Below are 15,686 nucleotides of genomic sequence, written 5' to 3'. Positions count from 1 at the left end.
CGATAGTCACAGACAGGCTTGGTTCTGTTGCAGGCTGTTTGACTAAGAATGTAAAAGGCTGCTTGAGACAATAAAAATTTAAACATCTTGTCAGACACTTCCTTCCAGAACAACTGTCCTTCCTGCTAGCTTCAGGTTAACACTGAAAGTGAAAGGTCAGAATACCAATTAACTTATCTTCCTGACAAAAACTCCACTCAGTTCAGGAATATTATGTAGCTCAATGTTTTATTAACATATTAATGCTTTGATCTGCATTTACTTTCTGAACCTATACTGATTTTTCTTTAAATTATTTTATGAATTATTCATATAATTGGAAATCAGTCATCAGTTGGAAATAAAGATGTCTGGACTTTGTTTTTATTTTTGTTCATTGTAAAAGGTGACCCAAAGCAATGCGAACTATTAGCCATTAAAGTCAATCTCATTTTTTTCTTTTGATTTGGTGGCTGAAAAGATTATTGTAATAGTGTACACTACCGAATTGTAGGAGAAAAGATTTTAATATTGTACAGCATTATATTCTGAGATTAATTTTCTGAATTAACAGTAATTTGCAAGTTCCAGAAAAAGTTAGCAGGGGGACTAAAGAGCTATGGGTATGCAAAAGTACAGCTTGTTTATGTGAAGGTAAAGTGTTTGAATATTTTCTGCCCCTCAGTTGGAATTTTTCCAGAGGTTCCTAATGGGATATTGTACGTAATATCAGTAATTATTCCTCTGAAATTTTCCTTACTCTTCACCTTTTCCTGTATGTTCTCCTCTGATATGGCTATCCAATGCCTGTTGAAGGTCCCTGACTTTGTGCAACCCGTAAATTACTTGCACACTGAAGCCATCTACAGTCTTGGGCACATTCCTGATTTGGGGGAAGTTATTTTTGTTTCTGGGCTTTTTTGGTGCTCATTGGGCTAACTTTTTCAGGAATAAGAAGTGCTTTAAGCAAGTCACTTCATGTTTCGTGCTGAAAGAAAAGATTTTTCCTGGCTCTCTTTAATGCAACATGGGACACCTACACCCATCATGCTGCAAACCCACAGCTTTGCCAGCATGAAATTCTTTGTCGGCCATTTCACCCTCCTCAGGCAGAAAGGGTACCTGAACACACTCTCTGGAGGTGACCACTGCTTCCTAACAAATATTGTCCAATGATCCATTCAGCGTGGCAGCCTTAGAGTCTTAAATTCTGTCTTTAAATGTTTTTTTTTTTGGCATGGATTTTGCTGTTCTTGTGGACAAACCAAAAGCCAAGATGCAGATGAAGCCAAGGGTCCTTGAGCTAGTCTGCATTTTCTCAGGCACAGCCTCACAACTGGGTGTAAAGCTTTGAGTAAAAAACAGATTGCAAGCATAAGGAGAAAAAGGAAAACCCTAAAACTTTCGGGAGGATATTGCTCTTTATTCACTTCATCTGTTTTTACCCTGCCTTCTCCCCTTCCCCAGAAGAGACAAGTGCAAGTGGCATTCCCTGCCTTGCACACAAGCTCTTTGGGAATCTCCCATGGGGAGAAACATGCAGGCAAACTCTCCACTGGATTCCTTATGGACACGTGCTCAGGGAATCTCCGCCCTATTTTGTTTTGTCTTTCTTGTTCAGCTTCTCAGCTACCAGCTGTCCCTTGGCCTTCCAAAAAGGTGACTTGACTGTGGGACCTAACGTGGACTTCAAACTGATTTGATGTGAAGGGTAAAGCTGTTTGCGAAGGGCTTTGAGTAGTTCCTCAGAAACTGCTCTTGTGCAGACAAGCTGTATCCAGATAAATATTTGAACTGAGATATCAAGGCTGAAATGGCTGAGCTCGAATAGGGAATCCAAGATTTCCCCCAAAAGAGGCAGTTCTATATCATGTGAAGTGGAATTTCATTGCTCTTGTCTCTATCTCATTTGAATGAGCTCTCCCCACTATGAAAATATTGTTACATACAAATGAAGTTGTGTTGTCCTCTATTTATAGAACTCTTGAACTACTTGAGGCCTTTAACCTCATGTTTAAGTGTTTAGGACTGGATTGGAATATCAAAAGAAGTTCTTTGCCATTTGACAGAAACATTCATGTTTAATTAAAATTCACAGATAACTAGAAACATGCAAATATTATCCATCCACAATGCTCAAGGTGTTGGGGAATTAAAGTGTGGTTTAATCCTTTGTAAACTTGCTGCTGCCTTCTGTGCAAAATAAGTAATGCCATGTTTTTGTTTGTTCAGTCACCAGAAGGGATCTTTGAATACCTAGTGTTAGCTCATACTTTATCAAAACTGATTATTTGCTTATACACTCAAGTAGATAAAGCTGGTTTGTGAGAGTTTATGCAATCAGGCAAGAACAAAGATTATTTTGTCTCATAGGTGAAGTGTGGTGTGTTCTTTGCCCTTCTAGTGGAATTTCTTACTTATAAAGCTTGCAATTTTCTCTCTTTATTTTATTGTTTTATTGAACTGTGACATTTATTAACAAAGACTTTAGCTTCATCTCTCTACAGCTTGTTTCCCAGGGAATTCACGCTATTCTTTAAACTCTGATTTCAAGAAGATATAAAATATGCATATATTCTCTGGCAAATCAGTGTTCAATTGCAAAAGCTATCTTAGTAACCAAGTGATGGATTGGCTCCATGAAAGAACCAAATTAGATAAAATGACAAGAACTTATGCAAATTTTTTTTAAAACAAAGGGTCTTTTTTTGATACAATAAAAAAAATCTTTATCTGAAAATATGATGTGCCCTTAGGACGTGATACTGAATATTGCCACATGATTTAAATTTCAGAATGACAGGATAATTAATGTAGTAGCTCCTTTTTCATAAGCACCTCCAAATGTATGAGGAAGTGTTTATAAGAGAAATGTATTTCCATCAGCTTTATTACTGTAGGGCAAAAACAGGGTTAATATATTTAGGAAGAATCTATTTTCTTTGCTGTCACCAAAAATATAGTACAGTTACTATTAGCATTTCCTTATTACTTGTCATGAAAACTACACCTGTTGGCACAGTTGGACAGCATTACTAAAAAAAATTTAAAACTTGTTTTAGTGTTCTGGCTCTGTTGTGCTTAATTACGTTATTATGTCCTAGACACAGTGTCATCAGTGAGGATTCTGTGGTACTCAGGGCTTTGAAACAGCTACAGCAACATCAGAACCTGGTTTATGGTTGCTTGGTTTCCAGCAGGGGAAGGCATTTACTGAGCAGGGTGTAATTTCTGGTGTGGAAAAGGGGGTGAATCAAACATGATTTCAGGTTCTGTCTGAATTCATTGAATATGTTATGTAGTCAAGAGATGGGAAAGAATAGGGGGAAAAAATGCAACACATTGATTTCACTCTTTATTAGGTGAAACTTAGGGTTTTTTCCTTTATTTACTTGTTCCAAATGATGTTCTTGAAAATAATCCAAATACAGTTTTCCCACCTCCAAAAAGTGAAGTCAACATACAAGCTGCAATTTCAGATATGTTTCCTCATTTGCCTTTGAAGTAGGAGTAGTGTTTATTTCCAGAAACAAACGCAGGTAAGCAAACCTGACTTGCAGGATGTGCATTCTGGTGCTGTTTTGTTTTGTTTTGTTTTTTTTTAATTTCCTGCAGGATTTTGAACTATTTTCCCAATATAAACTTGGAAAATCCCAAACCAGCAAGGTGGCAAATTATATTCCTCTGTGAGTGTCTGCAACTGCCCTGGCTGAAGTTCTGCTTTCCAGTCTGGGAGCAAACTGTGGTTTTAAGCTTTTTAGGAACTCCACCAGCTGTGATCGCACAGCTGCAGTTGCAGCATAGGTGTGATGGATTCCTCCTAGCAGGGGAGGCAGAGCTGTCTGGATGGGGCACTGCAGCACACTCTTATCACCTGCCAAAACACTGGAGCCCAGCAGAAGCTGGCAGCCCAGATATAAGCAAAAAGTAGATTTCCCTATGACTTGGTAAGAGGAAAGAAGAATTTGAGATTCCAGGTAGAGCTTCTGTGCCTGGAAAATGAGTTAAACCCATGCGTGTGTCAGATGCTTTGGCCTGGCCTTCTCTCTGCATGCCCCTCTAAGCTCTTGTGGGTCCATAGTGGATTGGACAGATGTTTTAGACTGTGGTACCCAACTCATTCCAGGAAAACCTTCCTTGCCAAAGAGCCAGTAGGCTCAGTTCTCAAGGCAGATACTGCCTGTCTTTGGAAACACATAGATAATCAGTAAATTTGGAAATTCAATGTCATACATGCAGCAGGCTTCCAAAGTTTTTCAGGTTTTTATTTTAATTTACAGATTGTGCTGATAAGCATCAAATAAAATATTGCAGTTTATACAAGGCATTAATTCTGCTCTCTTAAGATGTTGTTTGCTCAAGAAAGCCCAAATTGGATGCAGCAGCATCTGTTTTTCTGTTCTGCTTTCATCTAATTTTACAGCTGGATTGTCTGAGCCACAAGAAGGTCAAATGATTTGCCCTGACTCTGCCTATCAATTTATGGCATATGTTTGACAATCAGAGCCCATATGCTTGCCAAAAGTGTGTTAAACATTTTAAATGTATGGTTTAAAACAATGCCTTTTTTACTAGGAAAAGATATGGCTAATAAAGTGGTCTTGTTGATGTTGTTCTGCTAAATTAACAGGAATAAACAGGTACCACTAATTGTTCAGACTTTTACTGATAGTAAAAAGTTGACTGCTATTTTCTTCTTTCTACTGTCAGCTTAGAAAAAGGATCTGCATTTTTATTATTATTTATGGCAGATTTTACTGCAGAGCACCAAAAAAAAATCTAATCACTTCACTTGTAGCCATTGTACTTTGAATGCAAACCCAGCACTACTCAACATGGTGAAAACAACTGTGAAATAATTGACATTTCATAGTGTTGCTTTTGGGAACCTTCTTACACAAAAATATGTGGACAAGATAGCAGAATATTTCTTTAACACTTCCTTCCTTTCTCTTTGTTTTGATGTTGTTGGGTTTTCTTTTGTGGTTTTTTGGGGTTGTTTTTATTTTTTTCCCCCTTCCCCAGCTGGTTTTGGCTCAGGTAGAATTTATTTACTTCCCAATGTCTTGTATGGGGCTGTGTTTTGGATTTGTGGTGGACACAGGGTTGATACTGTAGAGATGTTTCTGTTACTGCAGAGAGCCAAAGCCTTCTCTGCTTACCATGCTGCCATGCTGTATGGTTGTTTGGGAGGAGACAGCCAGGACAGGTGACCCAAACTGGCCAAAGGGATTTTCCAGACCACATGGCATCAGGCTCGGTGCATAATCTAGAGGGAAGAAGGAGGAAGGGAGTGACATTTTCAGTGGTGCTGTTTGTCTTTCCAAATGACTGTTCTGTATGATGGAGCCTTGTGCTCCTGGAGCTGGCTGAACACCTGCCTGCCCATGGGAAGAAGTCAATGAATTCCTTGTTTTGTGTTGCTTGTGTGTGCATGGCTCTTACTTTTCCTATTTAACTATCTTCACCTCAACCCGTGAGTTATTTTACCTTTCTGATTCTGTTCCCCATCCCACTGGTGGGGGGCACTGAGCCAGTGGCTGTGTGCGCTTGGCTGCTGGCTGGGGTTAAGCCACCACAGTAAAGAAGAGTAGGAAAGTGCTAAACAGTATTTCCAGCTGTCATATTTAGTCTGAGAGTTAATTAATCCACAATTGTTTTGCATTTATTACATAAACCTTATTAACTGGGCATGGGGAGAACCTTGCTGCCTACCCAAGGTCACTGTGGGGGTTGGGTGACGTGGAGTCCATGGGTGGTCCCATCCTTTCCTGGTGTGCTGAGGGCAGCAATGTGCAGTCTCTCTCTCTGGACACAGTGGATTATCAGATGGCAGCTGGGAATAATTTAAGCTAAAATCCAGCCATGGGGCTTGCGTTAGCCTAGACAACTTGTTCTGAACAACAATTCATAGTCTCGGGAATTATGACAGTACTGGTGCTGAGCTTCACCTTTCCATAAATATCATTGGCTTAGATTTTCACACTTTATACTTATGTACACAGGATTTTTTTTCCAAATTACTGGAAAGCTATTGAACGGATTGCACTCTCTTTAAGAAATTTCTTGTCCCATTAGTTTCAAAAGTGTCCTCAAGCCATTTTAGCATGGCTCCCTTTTTGGAATAACTTGTTTTCCAGCAAATCAAATGGGACAACTTCCCCAGTGTTCAGCAGATGTCCATTCTGGCCTTGTTCATCATTTCCCTTTGGCCTGAAGACCAGTGGCTTAGGGGAAGTGTTTTAAAATGCTCTCACTGTATTTGGTGCCACTGAGAAGTGGTTCACAAAGTCAGACTTACTGGTGTTGATGATGTTTATCATTGTATAGTAAAACACCTCCTGGCCCCCAAAGAAATATTACTGCAAGGATTTGGAAGGTGCTACTGCAGTCAACCTCATGCCTTAGGCTATGTTCTGCTCTGCTGGGATGGAAGGTCTGGCTGCAAATGGATGTGCCAAATGGTTTAATTCAAAGAAGAGCCATTTAGCTTGTTGTCCTCTGTTCATCTTTGTGGAGGTAATTGGCAGTTTTTAATTTATAATTGAATAATTTTACATTTCTCTCCACAAAAGAACATTAAGTAGCTCTAAATTGCTCAGTGAACTGCCCCTAAAGGTTCCAAGGACAGTGAGCCTGTACAGACCTGGAGGGGTGCAGGGATCGGAGCTCTGTACGGCCTTGGCTGTAAAGTGAGTTTATCCTGCCTCACTGGAAAACACAAAAATCTTGCACTTCTAATTAGAATTATAAACCCAATGTGGTGGTGTTTTATTTCTTTTTGTGTTTTTAATAAGTTTTGAGACTTTTGATTCTATTCAGCCCTTTTCCAGAAAATGCAGCAATTGTTGGTAAAATAGGGTGTATTCTTCAACAGAAAAATGCTATTCTAAAACAGTTAAAAGGAAAACTTATATTTCCTGGTTTTCTTTCTTCAGGCAATCTGTCACCTAGTGTATCTTTCAGAAACCCTTAAATTCCCTCTAAGTACTGGTTAGTCAGTTTGATAATTTGGTATTTTGTGAAACTGGATCCTCATTTTGATCCTTTGGAGGAGTCACACATTAATTAGTAAGAACATTGTCACTGAGAATATTAAGGATTCCACTTTGTCTCATGAACATGAAATTCGCATTTATATGATGATTAAAAAAATTACTATTAAAAATTACTACAATTACAACTACTAAAATTACTACAGAATGCCTTCCAGTTTTGCTTTCAAAGATATTGGCCATTTCCTAGCAATATCAAGTGAGGTTTATTAATGAAGGCTTTCCAATTAAAAAAAAAAAAAGAAACAAGATCAACATGTATGTTGGGCTACCCATATTATTTGAACTCTAATAGATGTATATTTAAATGCAAATCCTTTTGAAATCAAGTGCCTTACATGGGCTGGTCTTTCAAAGGAAGCTGTTGTAGTTCCTGTGAGTACATTTTTAAAAGCTCTGCAGGAAGTTTAACTTACGGTAATCTTACAAAACAAATTCTGTTTGAAGATTATTTTGGGTCACTTGGTGAGGATGGAGCTATTTTGAGATATTTGCTTTTTAACCTGCTTGACATGAAGATGTGGAGTGCGGCATTGCTTTGATAGCAGGGCAGAAGAATGTCTCTGTAACACCTGCTGATCTCACACTGTTCCCTTCAGCTATCTCTGTGTATTTAAAATACAGTGGTTTTGAAAGAGCAGCCTCTGTTTTACAGCAAAATCTATCCTATTATATACAAAATAGCTGTACCACGCAACAAATCCAGCCACTTTTACATGCTTGTGGACTCTTGAAATGAGAAACAAGACTGACATTAAATGTTTCAGGCAGATTTACAAGTATCACCAATATATGCTTATTTTCAGATAACACTATTAAAAAAAAAAAAAAAAGAGGAGCCACATTACTTTTTTAAAATTACAATTTAGCTATTACAAATTTAGGTATATTAAGCAATTTAAATGCTTTGGATTTAGAGATGAGGGAAGAGCTTATCATAGGAGTTGCAGTTCTTTAATTCCAAAAGCCAGAGCAATTGAGATACAGGCTCCATTTAATTAGAAATTATGAGATGAATAAAATGAGTAGAATAGAAGGATTTCCTTTCCACTTATCCATTTCTAATAAATACATGTTTTGACAGCAGTAATGCTGTCTTAAATAGTTAATGTTACATGAAACTTCCATCTTATTTATGTGGCTTGTTCTCACTACATTGAGGAGTTTCTGAGATCCCAGATAGAACAAGAACAAATCAAGATGGATATGGAAAATTTGTTTTAATACTCTTGTGAGAAAATCCCTAAAAGTGTTCTTTTCCTTCAGCCCCCATAAGCTTTCCTTCAAACTTTTCTCCTGCCAATTTTTCAAATCTTTTCTCTGAAAGACCTCAAGTGCTAATCTCAATCCAGGGATCACCTTACTTTTCTTGGCAAACCTTGCCTTTCTTTTTTTTTTTTTTTTTTTTTACCTGATGGGCCACACATCTGAGCAATAAAAGGGAGTTATAGAAAGGTTATGCAGCATTTCTAACAGTGGGCATCGTATTCTTTTTCTGGAAATGTAATTTCTAGTTTGCTCCCTAAAACAGACCCGGTGGATTTGGGCCATGCCTGAGCACACTTTGAACCTGCCAACACCTCTCCAGTAGCACAGCAGCAAATATTCTCCTTACAGCAGAGCAATCACCATCTGTGGGTGCACTGGAAGCCAGCAGCACACTGAATCCAGCTGATCATTTGCCTGCATAGCTAAACATGACACAAAGAAAACCTGTGTGCCAGAAGCAGCTCTCCAGGAATCTCAGAGGCACTGAAGTGCTCAGCTGCCAGTGGTGAATGTCTCTCTGTTAAGTCACCTTTTATCTCTTGTTCATGATCCTCAAGGAAAACTTAAAAACCTTATTCCTTGGGAATTCACAACACAGTACCAAAAAATCATGGCTTCAATTATACAGGTTTTGAGTTAGTTATTTTTCATGATTGTTTTAATGCCATATAATATCTTTTATCTATTTCCTTCCCAAACCTACTCTGATTTTGTTCCCTTTCTTCATCTTGCCAACCTCTTCCTCACCTGTCCCTTGCCAAATGCCTTCTGTAAGACACTTTTTTTTTCTTCCATCAGAGCACTGACCTTTTTATTTTAAGAATGAGAAAACAACAGACATTTAATGAAGGGCTAAGGTTGCCAGAGGACAACCCTTTCTCTCAAGGCAGCTGCAACAAAGAAGACCAGAAAAATTTGCTGTTGCATGCTGGATCATGGGGTATTTCTAGCACATATAGGCACAGGTGGCAGAGATTTCTCTTAAAAATCTGCAGATTAGCACAGACCATCTGATTTGAGAGTGTTGAACATGTGCATTCTGTATTTTAGTGCAAAAGGAATGAACAATTTTATTTTTATTCATCATTATGAGGCATTAAGGAATAGTCTCATGGGTAAACTCTTAATTTAACTCTTAACCAGTAGTGTGAGAAGTGGTACCCTGGATATGTGCATTGGAGGGACACATGCCCTGCCACAGCAATCTACTGTGGAACTACTCGTTCCAGCCTAAGAGAAATCAGTTACAAATACACAATCCAAAATTTATTCACCTTCCAGACAGATGCTTATAGTTGCTGCTTTTTCACCCCAGCCACTTGAATTTCACTGGTGCTACCACCCAACTTCTTCATATAAACCATAATGAGATACCTGTTTTCCTGAAGAAAAGGCAAGGAATCCTCTTCTATGGCTCTTTAATGAGTCTCTGTGACTTATTTTCAGAACACTTTAATACTTCTGCCTTGTCAGTCTCTGAAAATAAGTGGTAATTAGCCTTCTGGCTTGGCAGGAAATTGCCATATTGATCATCTCTGGAAACATTGGATACAGAAATAAATGTTTATGTGCCTTGTTGGGGGCTTGAGGGGGTTGTTTTCTGTTTTTTAGCTTGAAGAAATATTAACATTGGGGCAAATAGAGTTGAACAAAGCATATTGCTACTGATTTAGACATTGAGAAATGGCTTTTACTACCACTAGTGCAAATCCAATAAAAACTCCTGAAAGAAGTTAATACTGCTTTTAAGTAAGACCACTTAAGGCTTGGTTGTAAAGGAAATATTGCTCTTTAAAAATGTAAAACAAATCCTTCTAACAGGACTTTTCATGTTAAGCTGTCTCTAAATAAAAGATGATGAGATATTTAAAGAGTTTCTGAGTTCGCTTTAAATGCATAATTCAGGAGTGAATGTTGGAAAGGGAGTAAAAATCTAAAAGGCTTTAGAGGAATATATCTCTGATTCTATATGGTTTGTCTGGGAAGTTTAATTGGCACAGAGGAGCTGAAATGTAATCAAGTAAAATAGTTTGGATTATACTGATTTTAAGGTCTTAAAAAATTACCAACTCTTCAGAAATGCTTCCAGTATATAACAGCCCCTATTTCAGGATTTGCTGCCCTGTGATATGCAGAAGAGATTATGGTAGCATGAGCTAAAGCAGCTGATGCTTTGCAATGGCCATTCCTGGTGTCTCTGCCTAATTCTGTAAGCCTGACTTAGTGATGAATTTTAAAAGTCAAATAACCCTGGGTGTCTTCCAGGCTTATGTCGCATATATACCCATATTGGTCTTTGGAATGCAGGAATATTTGGAGTAATACCTTATAAAAAAACATTAGAGCCGTGCTATGAGATTAATGGTGGGATTTATGGAGATATTTGAAATCAGAACTGTGCCTATCATTCCTAATGTTTCAAACCAAGGGCATGAGTGATGTACATTTTTAGTAGCTGTCACTTCAATGCAGTATTCTTATAATGGGAAGATGAAAACACTCCTATCTTAAGAAAGAGCAGGAAAGAATAAAAAATATTAAATCAGTAGTTTTGTAATCTAAAGTTGCTTTTCTCAACATCTCAGTCATATTTTTTCATAGGGTGAGCCTTCAGCCACTATTTGTTTTAAGGGATGAGATATGTAATATATAAAGATCTTAAAAGGATACATTTTGCTTCTATAGAACTGCAACAAACACAATTTGTGGTACACTCTTTCCCTGTGGCTGTGCAAAGTCTCAGCACCTCAGAAAATACAATGGCCACTTGGGCTACAGTTCAGTAAATTTGCTTAGATAATGTGCTTTGCTACCTTTTTAGACAAAATTCATCACAATGGGAATCCTGTTCCTTATTTTGTGCTGTGCTCCTTATTTTAGGCTATGTTTCTACTCTTCTTTTTAATAAAGAGGAGTTTTTCTGATTGCAGTGAATTAAATGAAACATGTTAGTGTTTTTCTGCTGTGCACTGGGCTATTATTTTGCCTTTTCTTGGTTGCATGAAGGTACAACTGTCAGCATAGCCACTGCTGTCCTGCAGTTTTTGTGTTGTTCCCAGATTGGTTCCTTTCTTGGTTGGGACAAACTAAGCCACACTGGAGACAAGTCTCAATAACAGTAAAATAAAGCAATTTCCAGGTTTCTGGTCACTGATGTGACAATGTCCAGTTTTTCTGAGCCATAATTGCAGTCACACCAGAGCATTTGGCAAACGCTTTCATCTTCTATTTGAATACTTGTTTGAGCATATAATTTTCCAAGTATTTAATTTCTTTGATATTTGAAATATTATTGACACTACAACGGACAGAGGTCATTAGACAGAAGTGAAGTGATTTAGGGTGTCCCTGAAGTGGATGGGCGTTACAATCTAAATGGTAGATAGAAGATGCTTTTTCTGAGAAATCATGAAAATTTAATACAAATGCTGTGTTACAGTTCTGTATATAAAACTCATCCTAATACAAGAGGGAGATGGGAGCATTTGATCTGTTATTAATTTAGTAAAAATTGCTTGGTTATGGAAGGTTAGTGAGACCCCACCATAACCAAAAAATTGGAATGTAGTATGGTTTAACCTTCCTTTCATCTTCTACAAAGAGAAGTTATTCTCTGAATTTTGTAGTTTTAGATTAAATTTTGAGCACATGCTTTAGCCCTTTTGTGAGCATTTTAAAAATTAATAATAGAACAGTACAAATGCAGCTAGCATTCAGTGACTTTTACTAGAGAGGTTAGCTGCTCTTTCAAAACTTGAAATGAAAGCAAGAGTTGGAGAGGAGAAACCATGGTGGCTGTCCCATGAGAAGGGTGAAGGGACATCTTCAGCTACAAAGGGAAAAAAAAACAAGCTCACTTTTGGGAAGGGTGAAGGTGATGTGGAATATGTGGTATTTTTAAAAAAAGAGACATGAATTAATGGTTAAGATTCTTGATTAAATTAACTTTCTTTATCCTGTTTCAGTAAGTTTTTCCTTAAGGTTTTAGAACATGAGTTGGCTTTTAGTTTAGTCCTGCTGTTGTTGTCCTTGGAAGTCTTTTCTGGTCCTATTAATTTCATGCCCTGAAAAAGTATTTATTATTTCAACTGAGTGTGCCTAATAGCTGTCCCTTTTGTTAGAAAGCTGGAACTCACTGAATATCACATTTTCCAAGGCTCTCTATCAGGAAACTGTAAACTGTCTAATGACCATTATGTTTTGCAACACAAATTTTGTAAAAGACAGCAGCAGACATGTTAAACAGATTTTTTGGGGTATGATGGATTTTCAGGGTGAAGGATTAAGAAATTTTATGGTGCATTTAGAGATGTGAACATTCTGCCATGTATAGATTACTGATTTCCCACGCCCCTCCATCTTTCAGCTTTGCAGATTAAAGCTGCCTGTATAATTGCACATTTCAAAGATCCATAGGAAAATAAGCTTCCGTGGAATTCAGTGCTGAAGACTCAGACTTAAATTTGTAAAGAATTAGCTTTTGTTGCTATGGGAACATATACTTCATTTAGTCCTGAAAGTAAAATATACAAATTTATGGTAAAAAATAACACTATTAGTCCACTTGGTGGGGCAGGAGGCACTAGAAATAACTATGTAATCTGGGCATATAATATCTCCCTGTTGTATACAGCATGAGCACACTGAAAAAAAAAAAAAAGTCTCCTTGTCAGTTTACTGCTCCATCATAATCTCTTTTTCTATAAGTTCACATTTGTTTGCCTTGTAAAATCACAAACTGCACATAAACATGTAGTACAGTCATTTTTTGCGTTTATAAGGTATCACTGGGGGATATCTATCAATTCTCACATGATTATCTTTATTTCTTTGCCATTCATAAGGTTTTGCATGAAGCTGAGATCTCAGCATATTATTATTCAAGTGACCAGGAGTAAAGTAGAAAAACTTGTTGTTGCAATTGAGCTTATTCCTAGAAACTATTAATATGAGTTTGAAGTGACTTCTGCTGCTCAATTCTGTGTTTGCTTCTTTGTTTAAGAGGCTTTTTCTGACTGTGAAGGAAGTGGTGGCATATGTTTCACAATTAGACTTTTTTTTGTCCCTGGAGAGTGACATAACTGTGGAGAGATTTTTCCCTTCTCTTGGCTACTGTCTCCCTGGTTTTATGAAAATCTCTATTGCTTCATGGGTAGCCTCAGCTTGAAAATTTATATATGTAGCATTGAAAATACTCTGCTTTTTAAGCCTGAAGAAGTTATAAAATTAAATTAAATGCACTTTTTGCGTCAAGTTAATGACCCTTATGATTTTGGGTGCTATGACCACCATTCCATCTTTTGTGTGGCACAGAGCTTGTGTGAATTTATTTGCGAATGCTAGGGGTGCAAATTTATGCTGCTTCTCATGTGCAATATTTGTGCTGTTTTATGCAGATATTTATTATCCTGTTTCTCTAAAATTTTATTTGCTACTCAGGTTCAAGTGGGCATACAAATGTAAAGAGAAATACAATAGAAACTGCAAATATCATGTGATCCCCCAGGGAATTCCTTCAGAGATGTGCTTTTTATAATATTTTGATGTAAAAATTCTCTCTAACAATATCTTGGCTGCTTTAGGCATGTTGTAATTAATGCTGGGGAAATCTACCTTTTAGCAAACCCCCAAAAATATCTGCCCCTGCCAGGCTATATGTGTAAAAAGAGATACCAAGAAACAACAGAATCAGTAAGAAATGCAGACAAAAATTTTTATTAAAGTGGAAGGATACAGAGGCTGACTGATGTCTCAATTTATCTCTGCAATGGAGAGGAAGTATGAGCAAAATGTTTTTCATCTTTTAGGAATCTCTGGCATGATCTCCACTCCTGCTTTAGCTCTAAGCAGTTAAGGTTACTTTTGCTGAAATGCTGCCATTATCATTTAATCATCAGGTCTGTAAAGTGCTGTGCCCACTCAGCACAGAGATCATTCCTTGGCCTAGAGACAAGCCGTTTAAGCAGTGGCGATGTTTCATTCTTTCAAATAAAATCCTCTTCCAAGAAATGAACTGGTGAAACGTTTCAGTGAAGAAATATTCCCACAGCATTTTATTTGGCTGTGGGTTGTATGGAAACGACCCCAAAATGTCTGATGTGTCTCTGAGTGACGCTAATGTGTTCCACCTCTGTTGCCTCTCCCAAAGTTCACCTATTGAACTGCTGTGCTCGGGTCACACGCAACCCTTCACACAGGCAAAAAGCAGTAGCTTAATATTCTGCAGTGAGATATGTCTAAATTGCATTTTGTAAGCATTATGTCAACTAAATGCACATAATGGCAATTGAAAGAATGACTTTTTGAGAAACCTGTAAAAAAACTCCCTCATCGCTGTGGAAGAGAGATGAACATCTGCTATTTCTCTTCCATTTTCAATCCAGGATGCAGTGCTGTGTAAAAGCATTTTAGTTCACAATAAAGACTTCCTCCTGAAAACAAACCCCCTCCCCATTCTTTGTAAATGAATTCTTTGTTTTGCAAAGCAGTCTTAGAGTGCATGGACTTGGTTCCTTTCAGGGCTCCTGGAAGGTCCGCAGGGCCAGACTAGAGCTGATCATAGCAAAAGGCTCTCATGGTGCTCGCTTTGGGCATCAACTTCTTTGTTCCCTAAATTCTTTCTGCTGACAACCCTGCTTGCTTTTGTAGGCACACCTCATGTCATCTGAGATCTACCCCACCTTTCATCCCCCCCAGTCACTCTGTGTAGCTTTTGTACCTGATTTTTAAGGGGTTTAGGTTTGCCTCCTTTTTGATGTACTTAAAGGAAACCTTTGTTCTTTTAATAAGTGAGATGGGGGAGTGTCGCCTAAACTTAAGCAGATTTTTCACTTTGAAAACTCATTTTTGTCTGATATCCTGTTGATAGCTTTAGTAAACCTTTATTTATTCCTCTCAACAGGAAAAATATTCAAGAGTTAGCAATATATCTAGGAATTTATGAACAGAATGAAGGCTTATCATTTTGGAAAAGTATTAGCTATGGAGAACTTTACAGTTAAGAAAGTGAAATGGCTTTTCAGGTCTGGCGTGATTCAAAGCGCTGAATGACTGCTTCTTACAAAGTCAGCTTTAATAGTGCATTTTTAATTAACCTCTCATGTCCATGTATGTATAGAAAAAAAATTCATTTAAATGGTAATGGTTTCTCTATGCTGTTCTGCCCAACTTTGGAACCTGAATGCCTGTGTTCATTTGCATTTATTCATGAAGAGTGAAGAATGTTGCTGGCATTGCTTTTGGGATGCTTATAAAACATGAAGGAAGCTTCATTTTAAATAGTAAAATGGTTTAATGAAACCCATGCTTCACAACTTCACTTAGCACTCAGATACCTGCATTAGCCAGGTAGAAATCTTTTTATCCCTAGGAAATAGTTATGCA

The 15,686-nt window shown here is 37.7% G+C and overlaps 1 protein-coding gene across 15 annotated transcripts in view; it reads left to right on the top strand.

The window, feature by feature from the left end:
• Positions 1-15,686, top strand: part of ROBO2 (roundabout guidance receptor 2) — a 1,042,455-nt gene that overhangs the window by 366,914 nt on the left and 659,855 nt on the right. The gene's annotated exons all lie outside the window — the stretch shown is intronic.

Source organism: Zonotrichia albicollis, chromosome 2, assembly GCF_047830755.1.
Source record: "Zonotrichia albicollis isolate bZonAlb1 chromosome 2, bZonAlb1.hap1, whole genome shotgun sequence".
In the NCBI taxonomy this organism is placed as follows: Eukaryota; Metazoa; Chordata; class Aves; order Passeriformes; family Passerellidae; genus Zonotrichia; species Zonotrichia albicollis.
This window is presented reverse-complemented; position numbering and strand designations above follow the sequence as displayed.